This window comes from Columba livia, chromosome 13, assembly GCF_036013475.1.
Source record: "Columba livia isolate bColLiv1 breed racing homer chromosome 13, bColLiv1.pat.W.v2, whole genome shotgun sequence".
NCBI classification, from domain to species: Eukaryota; Metazoa; Chordata; class Aves; order Columbiformes; family Columbidae; genus Columba; species Columba livia.
In genome coordinates this window covers 2,441,545-2,455,175 of record NC_088614.1, presented here as the reverse complement: position 1 = coordinate 2,455,175, position 13,631 = coordinate 2,441,545, and the positions used below count along the sequence as shown (strand labels likewise).

Sequence of the window (13,631 nt, the reverse complement as noted above, 5' to 3'; positions counted from 1 at the left end):
GGATCACTGCGTGTCCTTCAGAAACCGGCGGCTTACACAGGCTGCTTGGAAATTTAGCGTCGGTTTTAGGAAAGTATATTCTCTCCCGTATTGTGATATATTTTTGCTGAGCAAGCTCGCTATGGAGCAGAACAAGTTTTCTGTGGTTCCGCATCTGTTTCTGCTCGGCCAAGGTGCATCTGAGAATATGTTTCCCCCTGCAGCAGCAGGTGGCGTTGAGCAGCTCACGTTATTCTCACACTCATAATCATTTTGTCTTACATGTACTAAAAACTTCTCTCCCAAGAGAGAGAACCCTCAAGAGAAATTTGGCAAGTTTTTATAGATGTAGCAGACTTTCCGCATGAAAAAAAACAGGGGTCAGATCCTTCCAAATTTATTCACACTGAGAAATAAGGCTGCTAATAATGTATGGAAGGAGCAGCAAAAACAGGTGTGATACAATAGTGTCTTAATGACAAATTCGAAGCACCACAGAGCTGTTGTGATGGGCTCATATTTATTGTGCGCCAGTACTCGTTCACTGTGCAGCAAATTCCCAAACCCGAGTAAGTTTTGTGGCATTCTTTGCACACCCCACCTCCTCCAAGCAAGGGAACTTGTCCTCTTTCAAATACACTGCTAGGGTGTCCTGGCTGAATATAGAGATTTACGCTTCAGATTTACGCTATGGTGAGAACAAAACGAGAATTGGCATCTTCTAAACTTCTTTCTGAACCTGTTTTTCAGAACTACAGGGCACTGTAGAAACAGTTCAACACACACCTCTGAATTTAAGTTTCTTTTTAAAATATGGCACACACGTAAAACAAAAAAAAAATTTATTTATATGTGCACACAGGTAAAATTAAAGAACAGAAATCTCTAACAAGCAAGTGACTAGACATCAGCCTATAGTTAGTCTTAGCACTAATTATGAGTATTTAAGAAATCCATCCATCTTTCTTTCATCAAGAGTCAGAGTTTTCCATTTGCATATCTAATAATTTATGGCATGTCCTGACCCCAAGCAGTAATTGAACCAATAGATCTTCAGCCTAGATTTACTCCGGTCTGGCTGCCACGGTAATGTAACTCTGCAGGAGTTTTGGATTACTCCAAATGCCATCTCCTCTTCTCTGAGCTTGACAGGCACAGGCAAAATTTAACCTCCCAAATGTCAAGGCAAAAACTCCATTGCCTAATTTAGACTCTCTAACTCTCCTTTTGGAATACTTCATATAAAACCAGGGGGCACCACGATTGCTTCTAATGCTACCCCTAAAAACCTGGTTTTAATGTAAGACTCTGTAATGATAAATGAATTTTCCTAAGAGTTTAAAACCACCTAAGAGCCTTAATCTCAGAGTGAAAGGGGAAAAGGTAATGTAAAAATAATTTTTAAAAATATATATTTTTCTAAAAAAGGAGGGAAGCTGTTGTATTAGGGAGGAATCTCATTATGAGAGAGGAGGTGTTGCAGGGGGAGCTGGGGGCTGTTCAAGCCGTGGCACTGGGCAAAGCCACCCAGCCAAGCGCCTGCATTTCTTCTTCTCAAAATGTGGTTTAGCGGCCAATTCCAAGGCAGCATTATGTGCTTCACTGAAGTGTTCTCAAAAGCTTTGAGCAAGCAAAATAGCAGCAACCACACAGCTCTGCACTGTTGCGGTCTCGTCGCTGAATACTAACGACAGAGAACACACAGCCGTGGGAGCTGTGGGTTTTCTGCAGGTATTTGGGAAACTTCTGGCCACAGGTGAAGGAGCAGGTGTGCAAACTGGTCACACTGCTGCTGCTTCAAAATCCTATTCCAGATATGATGAAAAGGCACTGGGTTTTTGAAATATTAGAGGGATTATCATCAGTTGGCTATTTTGCTTTGCTGGGAAGGAGCTGCACTGAGTAAGCCCTGGCAGACACACAGAGCTATGCTGTTGCCACTGATACAAGCCCCAAAACAACACACACAGGCTGTGAGAAAATGCTACTGTCTCACAACTGTGAAAGAAAGAAAAAAGACCAGCATAGGTACAAACAAGGAAAATCTGACCCATTTCCCAATTAATGGCATAAACAGTATTTATCTATTGATGATTAAGTGCTGTCATCGTTCCTTGGTAGCTGAGGTCAATAGCGATAGACATCTTGGAAAAGAGGTAGATAGACAGAAAGATAGATGTTCTCGGCTCCTTCAGCCATCCATAATATCCCGTGTGCTGCCATCGTTGCTTTAGCCTGACCAATTGCCTCAGTAACATGTTCCATCTTGTCCGATCAATACGAGCACTTCAGGAACTCTCTGCAGAGTTACAGCCCTGCTGGCACAGGGAGAACCTCCTCTTGCCTTGTGGGATGGACAGACAGTCCCATGCAAGAAGAAACAAACACCATTGCCTATTTAAATACTTCATTTAATTGCTTTCGTCGACTTGTTTGTGGCACTCATGCCTTTTTTGTACCTGATACACAAATACTTAATAGCAAAAAGCAAAAACTGATGTATCAGAAAATGAATGAACGTTGAACAGGAAATCTGGGTTTGGTGCCTGACCTCCAGTCCTACTGTCTGCCTGACCTCTGTAGATTTAAAATGGGATTAACAGCACCATTAAATCACCTGTTGTAAGACTAAGGATATGCATGTGATTACCAAACCTGTATCAAAACCAAGATCCAGAGGCAGAATTGCTGTTTTCTCCCAGAGCTGACTGAAATACTGAAGGATGATCTGATACAGCATCAAAGGAGGAGAAGGCAGGTGTACATGCAGTATGGGAATAACAGCATTGGAAGAAAAATGTCGCCAGCTTTGCCGATGCAAATTCTCTCAGTAACAGAGAAAGATGGGACAGGGTAGAATAAAATGTGTCTTATCCCACCCAGCTGCTGAATGAGTTGATGTTCCTGGTGAGCGCCAGAGAAAACCAGCAAATACCAGTGAGAGACAGAGATTGTGACACCTCCTCAGCACCCTGAGGTCATACAAAATGCTGGGAAGTTTCCTGTGTTATCTGTGTGTTCACTGAAACTTCCCTTTGCCATCACGCACAGAGCAATAGGGAATAAATCCTGGTTTGTTAAAGTGAAACATGGCCCAGATGGAATGATCTGCAAAAATATAAGGAGAATGAAAATATTCCTTCCCTATAAATTGTGTGTTTTCCATGTTTCAGGCTCCTCTGTCAGCACTGGCCAGTCACCATTTCTGTTGTTTTCTTCCCACTTTCTTTTTCCCCATGACAGGCTTCTTCAACTGTGCTTCTTTTCCAGATTGGAGCTGAAAGTACAGGTGGAGAGTCAACTGCCTAATCGTCATACGGCTAAATATTTGTTCGCTTGCTTAAGATGCAAGAAATCCTGGAGAACTCTCTGCTTCCACAAGAGGATCTCAGCATAGAGGCATGTTTCAGAAAGGTGGTTGTGTGGAAAAGAGAGAAATCCTGTGGGTCAGCGTAATCTCTGTTACTCTACGAATTACCAAGAGTGTAATGTGGCGTGGGTTGGGTTGGTTTGTTTGTTTTCCCTTTAACAAAGCAGCATCTTATGGGAAAGGTTAAGGGCTATAAAATCTACATCCCGATAGGTCAGAACCTTAATATCGAATGTCAGAAGCTCAGAGAGTAGAGGCTTTTCGATTGGTATTTCCAGTTGTAGCTGAGCAAACGTTTCATTTAAATCAATGAAATGAGTTTGATCCTTCAGGCTCTTCCCTTAAAATTTCCAGACTAGGGCAGCAGTCACCTGATGGGCTCAATCCCATCGTGTTCTTTAGGACAATACCTTTTACTGAGATGAAGGAGTAAAAGCAAGAGTGCCCAGAAGGGCCAATATGCTTATGAAAACCCTTGAACTTATAGAGGGAGCATATGGCAGAATCTGCTCCCCAGCTCAGGTTTTTTCATGGTGAGGGCAGCACAGCAGATGAGGCGACTGCAAGAGGTGGTACCAGAGAACAACCTGCATGTGGAAGGATGGATAAAACATGAGTAAGCTCATATAATAGGTTTGTTTTGGTTTGAAAGTTAGTTTTCCTATTTTCATCCCATTTTTTTCAGGTTAAAGTCATTAAATGAGAACCAGGTGTATTTGGTGAACAGTTATTCTCTGACCTTCACTGACAGAGGAACTCCCTTATGGAAGACGGAACAATAGAAGCACAACATCATGCCAGCAGCACGGACCAACTCACTGAAGATGGCAGATGGACAGAACACCAGTAGTTATGGTTAATATTTAATGGTTCTCAGGAATAGCTGTCCTGACGTGGGGAGGAGCCAGAGGATACCCATAAGTGCTGTGTGTGCTGCACTCAGCTCAGCAGAGGCCTCTGCTGAACAAAGAGTAACTGGCTGAGATGAGCTCAAAACCAGGCCCAGCATCTCACCTTTAAACATCCTTGTCAGGGCCGTATAGGAACCCTCTGACAGGCAGTGCTGGGCAGAAAGAAAATTCCATAGGAACAAGTAAGTGTGAACAGATCTATCATTTCTAGGGGGAAAAAAATCAAGAGCTGTGCATTATCAAACAAGGATATTCACACACGATTTGCAATTAGAGAATGTATATATTTTACCAGAACTTTGTTTAAAAGCCATTTGAGCAATTGTACCAGAGGGAGTGTGATTTGCAATACGACCTAAAGTATACCTTTGGATCATTTCAAACTGTTTTCCATCTTTATTTAACTGAGTTTGCCACGCTGAAACTGAATCAGAAGTGCTTTATTCTTCACTCTAGAGCTGTGCAGATCTAAGCTATAAACAAGAAAAGCAGTAAAAAGTTGCATTTGTAAATATTTTAGAGAAGAATGTTGTTTGGTGGAGCTTTATGCTGTTTTCTCTGGTGCTTTTGAGTGCTTTCTAGAGGCTCATTAGGGAAATGTATTCTTTGATTTTGGTAATCAATTGATCACCATTTGAAGCTTTGCTCAGACACACAGTTATTGTGAAGAGCAGTACTTTGAAATATCCGTTTGACTCTGTGATACTTGCTTTATTCAACTCCGCTTCAGGCAAATTAAAATGTGCTGCTATGTAATAAGCATGGGAAGGTTAGCATTCACACTTTAGGGATAAAACATTTTGACAGTTCTATTCTACATTTGCATTTAAAAATTGTAACGCTTTTAATTAGACCCTATGTTTATCGTGGGATCTCTTGTGTGCATTACTACTGTGAGATTGTTACCTTTCAGGACTTGTTCTGGACTGCTTGTCTGTGGGGAGGCACAAAAGCTCGCTGGGTTCACATGCATTTCGCTTTCTGGTCCATGATATGTCTCATTTTCTTTAATTTCTCCGGGGGTTCCACCTGTACCGCTACCGCTGAGTCATTTGGGTTTGTTTCTGAAATGTTTAATGTGCAGTTAGGGAGGTGCATGTGCATAGTTCTCTCTTACGTGCTTGGTATATTTTCCCAGTGGCGTCCAAATTCTCAGGTTTTGGTGCTCAGTAAGATCCCCAAGGGGACAGAGGCAAATGTTGTCTGGGTGGAGACAAGAGATGCTGCCACAACATCCGTTATCTTTATATCTGGTGGACAGGTGATGCTCAAACACAGCACATGCACAGACAATGGTCAACATTCTGAGCTCGTGAAACCGATCTGCACAGGCTGATGTCTGAAGGACCGGTCACTTAAACTGTCCAGATCAGTTGCTCCCCTTTTATTTTATTCTTCATCTTTCTATATTAGAAATGTTTAGGGGGGGTTCAAGTAATCTGATAAAATATCTGCAACGTTGCTCTCACCAAGAAAACATTCATTGAGATAAGGCAAATGTATGCTGTATCAAGAGGCTTGTTTGTAAATTAGACCAAGCAATTAAAAAAAAAAAAAAAAAGTAAGCTGGCTATGTGCTTCAGACTTTTCAGGAGAGTAGAGAGAAGTGACAAAATATTGCAGGTTTTAGTAGAAAAATGTATTTGAGCTGAAATAAGCTCTTCTCCCTCATAGTTTAGCCAGTGGCTAGATACTACATATAATTATTATTAGATTTACATCGGGAAGGATGTGGGTTTAGGTGGTACCAGAAATCCTGTGCAGTGAATCCTCCAGGAAACTCCAAAACCCTGAGACCACTGTGAGCTGCTGGTTTCCAGACCTTCCGCCACCTTTGGGAGCTGTTTCTTCTGACGCAGCAATAAACAGCAGAGAAGGGAAAATACTCTGGAAATTCAGATATAGGATGTGTACAAAGTCATGCTTTCTGATTGTGGCCACAGTAAACCCTCCCAGCGCACCCAGATTGGATCTCGCATTGAAAAACATCAAAATCTGAATTATACAGAGGCTATGCAGCACTATGGGTAAGTACATTGGCCTTTCATGTCTTATTATGTTGTTAATTAGTTAATGTTTGTAAAGCACTTTGAAGATGAAAAGCCCTATATAAGTTCTAAGTGTTATTATCTCTAGAGGCCTGGGTTCAATTCAAAGGTGCTTAATTACATATGCCATAAATTAGACTTAATGAGTTGTGGAATCATATGCTTTATGTGATGCATGCAGGTTTCTCAGCTCTATCTAGGCCTTGTGGTCCGCTGCAGTACTTCTTTAGGTACTCAGAGCTGTTAGGAAAAATTGCACAAAAATAGAGCAGATAATTTCTAAAAATAATTGGATTGCGTTTCAGTACTATTTAGGACTTGGTGAAGCAAATTACCAGGAGCTTTGCTTCGCTGTCTCTAGGGATTTTCCAGTAACCAACTTCAAATTGCTGAAGGCGACATTATGTTTTTTTTCTTTTTTAAGTTGTGGTATAGACATAATTCTAATTCTTACTTCTGTTCCATATTTGAGCTTAGCAAAAGGGATCTGTGAGGCATTAGTACGATTGCTGTCCTTCTAGTTATGCCCTGAAATGTCCCATCAGGGCTGGAGACCTCTTGTTGGGTTGCATTCACAAGCAGAAGAAAAGAAGTTCCCACCTCTAGAGATACTATCGTATAATTTACAACCAGCCATTACAAGTGGGTAACGTGCAGAAAGGGGAAGTAGCGATTATAGGAAAATGCGGTTTCATTGGCTTTGCAGAGCTGAGAGTTTCCATGTTATGTAACTTAGAAATTTTGTGGCCAGAAAGTGCCAGAATTGGCACTGATCGAGCCCCGGCAGCCGGACGGTCGTCTGGCAGGGGGTGCAGGCAGCTGCTCCAGGTTGTTCCTCAACCAACAGCGTCCAGAGACACCGAAAACCAGCAGGATTCACCTGCCCTAATGTGGCTCCCATGTGTTCTGGCAGCAGAATATCTCCATTTTATCTCGGGCATTTCACAGGCATATAGAGAGAGTCACGATTTATCCCGCGTGTAAATATGTTAGAAGCAATTGTGTTCATTAGTGCAACCAAAGTAGATTGGAAAAACTAATTAATAGCAATTTGCTATTAGTGTCTCTAACAGACTTACTTGAAAGTATTCATCCCGAAGTGAAAGTCATTTGATTTTGTTAATGTTTATTGTAAGCATATGCAGACTATCTTCCAGGGGAAAATGTATTTTTGAGTACTCCAGACAATTGAAACTAGTGAGCCCACTGTCTGGAGAAAGCATCTGTAACCGCAGCCAAAAGGGGAACGAGATTTCTGACATTCTTTCAAGACATGTGTTTGAAGCATGGGTTCTCATCACTTTCGGAGTGACTCGCAGGCCATTTTCTTTATATAGATTTAGACAAGTCAACATGGTCCTACATTCAGCTGGATAAATGCCTCTGTGATTTCTCCCCCATCCGTTTTCTCCTGTGTTATTTTATTGCTTGTTTCAAGTAGGAGTATGCTCTCAAGAAACTTTAGATGGGATGAAGCATAGTTTCAGAGTGGTTTTGTGACTCGCATTGCTGTGTTCCGAAAAAACAGATCTGGTCTTACACCTAATTACTGGGGTGCATCCCCTTCAAAAACAAAATATAGTTTTGCTGAATACTTTTCATATTCTAATAAACAGGAACTTCCCATGAATGGCAATTTGAACTCCAGGCTGTGGTTAAACATTTGATAGTGTAGCAAACTTATCAACAAATCTTTCCTTCTCCACCCTGCCCCCTTCCCTTTTTACAGTGAACAGATTTTTATCCGCCTGGCTCGTGACTTGGGGATTTTTACAAGCAAGTTTGGGAACTTGTCAAATATCTTTAAATTTTAATCTGAAAACAAATGAACAAAAAAATCGTACACAATTTGTATTCTATACAGTGCGTATCAAGGGGGTAAAATTTTGGCTTGCTGAAGTGCATGCAGGATTCTATTCTCTGACCCAAGTATCACTATTTAGCTAGAAGTTACTGGTCTGATTGCTTTTTTTTTAATACTCTGAGACACCATATATACTAGTGTAACTCCATTGAGTTACCGAATCAGAGCTGTAAGACCTTCTTAATTTCTCAAGTGCCATTGACTTTTGCCAAAAGGCAATAAGAATATTCATATTGTTATTATTTAATCTGGGCATTTTAAGTCTGTCTCTTTTCCCCTTCTGTTTCCAAGGTATTAGTGACTGCAAATGAGGGTGTCATGAGCTCTGGTGACTGCACAGAACTGCCTGGTACAGAGACATCAGGCTGGAGGAACAACTCTACAACGTGGTGAAAGAACTTTGTGACAGCCAGGCTCCAAATCTGACCAAGTGTGTGAATGGTTGAGAAGAGTGTGCTTGGAGAAAATAATTTGTGGCTTACAAGAAACATTAAACGTGCACAGAGAAACATCTTGGTGAGTGAATATCCAATAAAGCATTCTGGTCACTTGGTGGTTGCGTTTGCTGACCTGGCTAGGAGTTTCACAGAAACAGCCACCATCCTTTTGGCTCGTGACTTCTGAAGTCGTTTTCCTGTTTAAAGTCCTTAACAAAGCGCTGATGTCTTCTCTGTGGAATGCTGCTAGCGAGGTCTGGAAGACGTCCGGTTCATGACTGTCTGTATCTCCCTCCCCCTGCCCACCAGCAAGGGTTTGTCATGGGTCATCTGCAGAACGGAACGGGGGGCAGAGAGTTGGGGGGTGAGCCCAGATTTCACATCCATGTGTCTGATTTTTACACCAGAGCAGATGAAAAGCCTCCATCGCTTCTGACAGAATATGGTGCCGATACACGTGAATCAACACAAACTCTTTGATACCTGTTGGTTATTTCAGTGGAGCTGTGGATTTTGTTTCAGTAGACCTGAAAATTTTTGTGACAATCTGCTGCATGATTCTTGAATTTTTTTCTCTCTGCAGTCAAGATGTGGTGCAGAAAGAAACAAAATGCAAAGTGAAAAGATTGGGGTTTTGATTGAACTGTTGGTCTTGACAGTAGAAGGGTGAGAAGTACAAAGGGTCTTCAAAATGTGGCAGAACAAGACCATGCCTCGGTTTAACTCTCGGTCCAGTAAAGCATTTCTATTCTGAATGTAGCTTCAGCATAGGTTTAGGCATGTCTGTAAAGTCCATTGTATTTGATGACTGAGGTTAATAAGCCTGGAGTTAACAAGAGGCCGAAGTCTTGCTCTAACCCAGGGTTTGATTTGACAATACATAACGAAGTACATATACACACCAACACTTCTATTCTTGTCAAGTTTCCTCAGGGAATATGCAATGAAATTATTTCGTAAGTATTCATCAGGAAATCTGCTTTATTATGCCCAAGTGTTTAAGCTTAAACTTAGTTCTGCACTAGGTGTTGATTGAAATTTTGACTGAAGTAGGAGCACAGCCCATGACTATGTGCATCTGGTGCGACAGATTTATGAACTGAGGTGGTCAAGTCACATTGTTGCCTGACAAAAGGTATCAGAAAGCTTTTAGGCTTAAAAATGAACAACTCCATAAAGCTGGAGTCTGTCATAGAAACATCATTGCACCAATTAATTGGCATTATTCGTTCACCCCATTAATTATTTGTAATTGTTATTATTGTAGCACATGTCCAGCACTTAAATGGTGCATATTACTAGGAAGATCTGGATTGTTCCTCAGGAGAAATGGAGAAATTGAGTTGAAAATGCCAAATGAGGCGGGCAGATGGAATTATCTCATGTGGCAATCATTCTTCAAAGAATTTACATTTTTTTTCTCTCACTTCCTCGTACATGCGAACAAGGAAGCAAACAAACGCTATCTCCCAGTTTCACAGGAAAGGAGCAAGAAGTCAGAAATACCGTAACCACTGAAAGACAGCTTGAATATAGAAACACTCTGTTGGACCAAATATTCAAGAGTAAGGTCAGTTTCCTTGACGTCGGAGGGTATTTCTGACCCACCAAGAGATGCTCTTCTGAGCAGAGAGGGGAAAAAAAAGAAAGGTATATACGGAAAATCTATCACCAGTGTTCTTTCAGAAACCCCAAATCCTGCCAAGTTGTTTTGGATTAGGAGGGAGGAGAAGTATGGGACTCTTGTCAAAATGCCAGGCAGATTGTTTTATCTCCTTCCGTTAAAATAGTCACAATTAACAAGGAATCTGATTCTAAAATTGTTCTTGAAAATTAATCATATCTACGGTATATTTTCATGTGTGATTTCCCTTGCTTTGATAATATGATTCATGATAATGTGACTGAAGAGTCAGGATTCAGAAATATTCTAAACCTTCAATTGTTTCATCCAGATTCCTGAGAGGAACCTGGAGTCCTTTGAAACTTTGCTCAGAATTACCCAAGATTATAAAAAATCCCCTCTTGTTTTTGCATTAATTTACTTATAGTTATATTTGTAATATCCTTCAAGAAAATTAGTGTTACACCCATCTGCATGAACTGGAGCCTGGTCTTCTGCTTGAGCTCATGGTGAAAGCTACAACAATCATTTGCCCTCACAATAGAAAAGGAAATAAAAGGAAAGGTTCAGAATGGACTAACTGTTGCAAATCAAGACTTCAGAATCTCTGTTAAACTCGGTTTTGGTCAGTATTTTTTATTACATGAAAAGGCAGTGATCACAGATAAAGATATTTGGGAGCAAAACCATAATACTGAATGTTTGTACTATGATGATGATGGAGCAGCGTTATTGTCTTTTCAGTACCACTAAAGTGAAAGTTTCCATTTACATCAATTTTTTTAAATCGTGAGGTTTAGGTCTTGTTTGACAAAGATCTCAAACAGATAAGTTAAGCCGCTTAGCTTGAATGTGACAGTTAATATGCTGATGTTAAGAATGTGCTTAAAGTCAAGAGCTCTTGGATAGGTTTTTTGACTCATTAAAGAGGAAATAAATGTCAAAGTGAAGAAGATAAAATTGTAATATAAAATGTATTAATATAATAAAGTATAGTGAAGATATTGCTGCTCTCTGTTATTTGTTAGTAAAAGGGGATGATATGCATTTCTGTAATGGATAAAAAGGTTATCCATAAGAAAATATTCTTTTCCCTGTCTTAAACTGAAAGCATTTTATATAAAAGATAGGAAGTTGCTTGTTCATTGTTTTAATACCCAGGCTCAATGGCCACTGAATGGCAATTCACATAGTCTTGCGGTCTGACGTTGTATGTCCAAGCAACTTGTGGGAAATAATGGAAGGAGCTTTTTAAAGGCTGTAGAGAGGTGACAGCCTGGAAAAAGCCAATTAAAGTATATTTTAAAATTGTGTTTCTTAAGATCTTTCATTAAAAAACAAGCTCAACGTAAAATAAAATGGATTAAGAGCTTGCTGATGTCCCTGCAGCGGCAGTAGTCCGGTGGAGATTGTATACACTTGGTTAAGTGATTCAGATATCTTGATTTGGTTTGGCAAATTAAAACCTTGTCTTACTATAAGTCATCTTTTTTTTTATCACCTGGGTTTTCATATACATATGATATCTGTTATATTAATTATATCTATTTTCACAGGTATAGACAGACATACCCCAGAGTTGTGGCACCCGTTAATAGCTCAGCAAGCCTGTGCAGCTGTGTTTTGATCAGCAGAAAGGTTTCCTGGCATCCGAGAACCAAAATCACCTCTTGGGTATGACAAGTGCATCTAAGTATCTAGCAAGTGAAAATCAAGGGTTTCTGTAAGGAAGGAGTAAGAGCACCTACCACAAAAAATTAAAAGTAAGATAACCTTTAATAATCGCAACAATACAAACTCAGTCGTATGTTTTGCTCTCAGTTGGCGTTCGGCCATCCATCATTTGCTAGCTCATAAAGCTGATTTGTGCTCTTCCCTCTTGTCCCCCATTCCCAGAGCCATTGGCCTCTTTTCACCACCTCTTTCCCATGGGCACATACGACTGGGACCCAACCACTCTTTTGTCTCCTCCTCTGGAACACTGCTTTTTATCGCATGGGGAAAGGGGGAGTTTCGTGAGCAGCTTTCTTTCTTCTTCGTTGTTGAATGCCACTTATAAACTCTGTCGATAGACACTTGGAAGGTATCTAAAACACTGGACAAGGGAACAGGTATAATTCAGAAGAAAACTGACCTTGATTGAATAGGGTTAAAATGCTTTAACCACCTCTTTCATTGGAAACTCCTCATTTATAGACTCACACTTCTTTCATTGTAGCTTAGGGTTGACATAAATGCATGTGAGATCTCTGTTAGTCTTAAAGACAAGTTCAGCTAGATTTACTGAATTCTGTGACTGATCAGACTCTTTGTGAAGAAGATACAACAATTTCTCCCCTCAAAGAGTTGCAATAAAAAATTATTGAGAGTTTATTTTCAGAAATACAGTTTGGGTATTCCCCAAGTATTAGCATCTAGCAGACGAGTTAAAGCTCCAACTTCCTAATTCCCAGGTCTAATTGTATATGTTCATTAAGCTCCTGAGGAAACGCAAGAAGTACTGACCTCTAAATTATGTGTCTAAGCATTTGAAATTTAGTCTTGCGGTTTAGAAATTTAAGGCTGTTTTTAGAAACACTTGAAGGCTGTAAGCCACCAAAGGCTTTGAACAAAATTCTTGTGGCCGTTTCCAGACTTGGTCGGTACAAACACTCCTTGAGTTTTCTGATGCTGTCTGTTATCCCAGGCCATTTTTGTTGAGTAAACTAAGAATGGAGATTTACCAAAGTATTTGATGACTTTTTTTATATAAGCTGTGTCCCAAGGATTTATTTGCTACGTTATGCACCTCTTTTAACCAAATGCTGTTGGTTGTTATGGAAACCCCTTCTAATGAGAGCTCTTTGACCTATGAAAACATTAGCAAACCAACAGTTTCCATTTTTCAAGTAATTCTCAGTACTTCTGTTTCCATATTCTTTAAACAGCATCTTTCCCACTGTTCAAAAGCACAGACGGCACAAGCCTGACTTTCTTTCTCATCACTAAGGATGATTTACATCACACCAGCAGTAAAAGAGGACCTGCAGAAAGTGTGGATATAATTAGAAGCACTTTATTTTATGCTACTGAAGTAGCAGAGAGTGTCCTTGTCCCTTCTGCTCCTCTGCCAAGAAGCGTTCCAGTGGGGACTGGTGCGAATGGGAATGGGGAATTCCTCCTCTCTGGTCCTGGGCAGCTCCACCAACACGCTCAGCATGGGCACGCTGCTGCACATTTGTTTGAGGTTAGCACATTCCCTTATTTAACTGTCTCTGATCAGACTGTATCTGATCATTCCTTCATCTCATTTTCACTTAACCTTTTGCCCTCTACACAGACTAAGCATCCTATCAGATATCTCCCAAGGGACCTTCTTTTCCCCCCACTCCCCCTTCCTCCACACTCGCTCCAATTTA

The 13,631-nt window shown here is 40.5% G+C and overlaps 1 long non-coding RNA gene across 1 annotated transcript in view; it reads left to right on the top strand.

Annotated features, from left to right (window-relative positions):
* The window catches only part of LOC110360434 (uncharacterized), a 522,839-nt gene that overhangs the window by 508,303 nt on the left and 905 nt on the right, over positions 1 to 13,631 (top strand). The window contains exons 18-23 of the long non-coding RNA XR_010465887.1: positions 3,250 to 3,425; positions 4,035 to 6,287; positions 8,464 to 8,688; positions 10,058 to 10,179; positions 11,790 to 11,996; positions 13,161 to 13,459. This is a non-coding gene — a long non-coding RNA (uncharacterized LOC110360434). The remainder of the gene's footprint in view (positions 1 to 3,249; positions 3,426 to 4,034; positions 6,288 to 8,463; positions 8,689 to 10,057; positions 10,180 to 11,789; positions 11,997 to 13,160; positions 13,460 to 13,631) is intronic.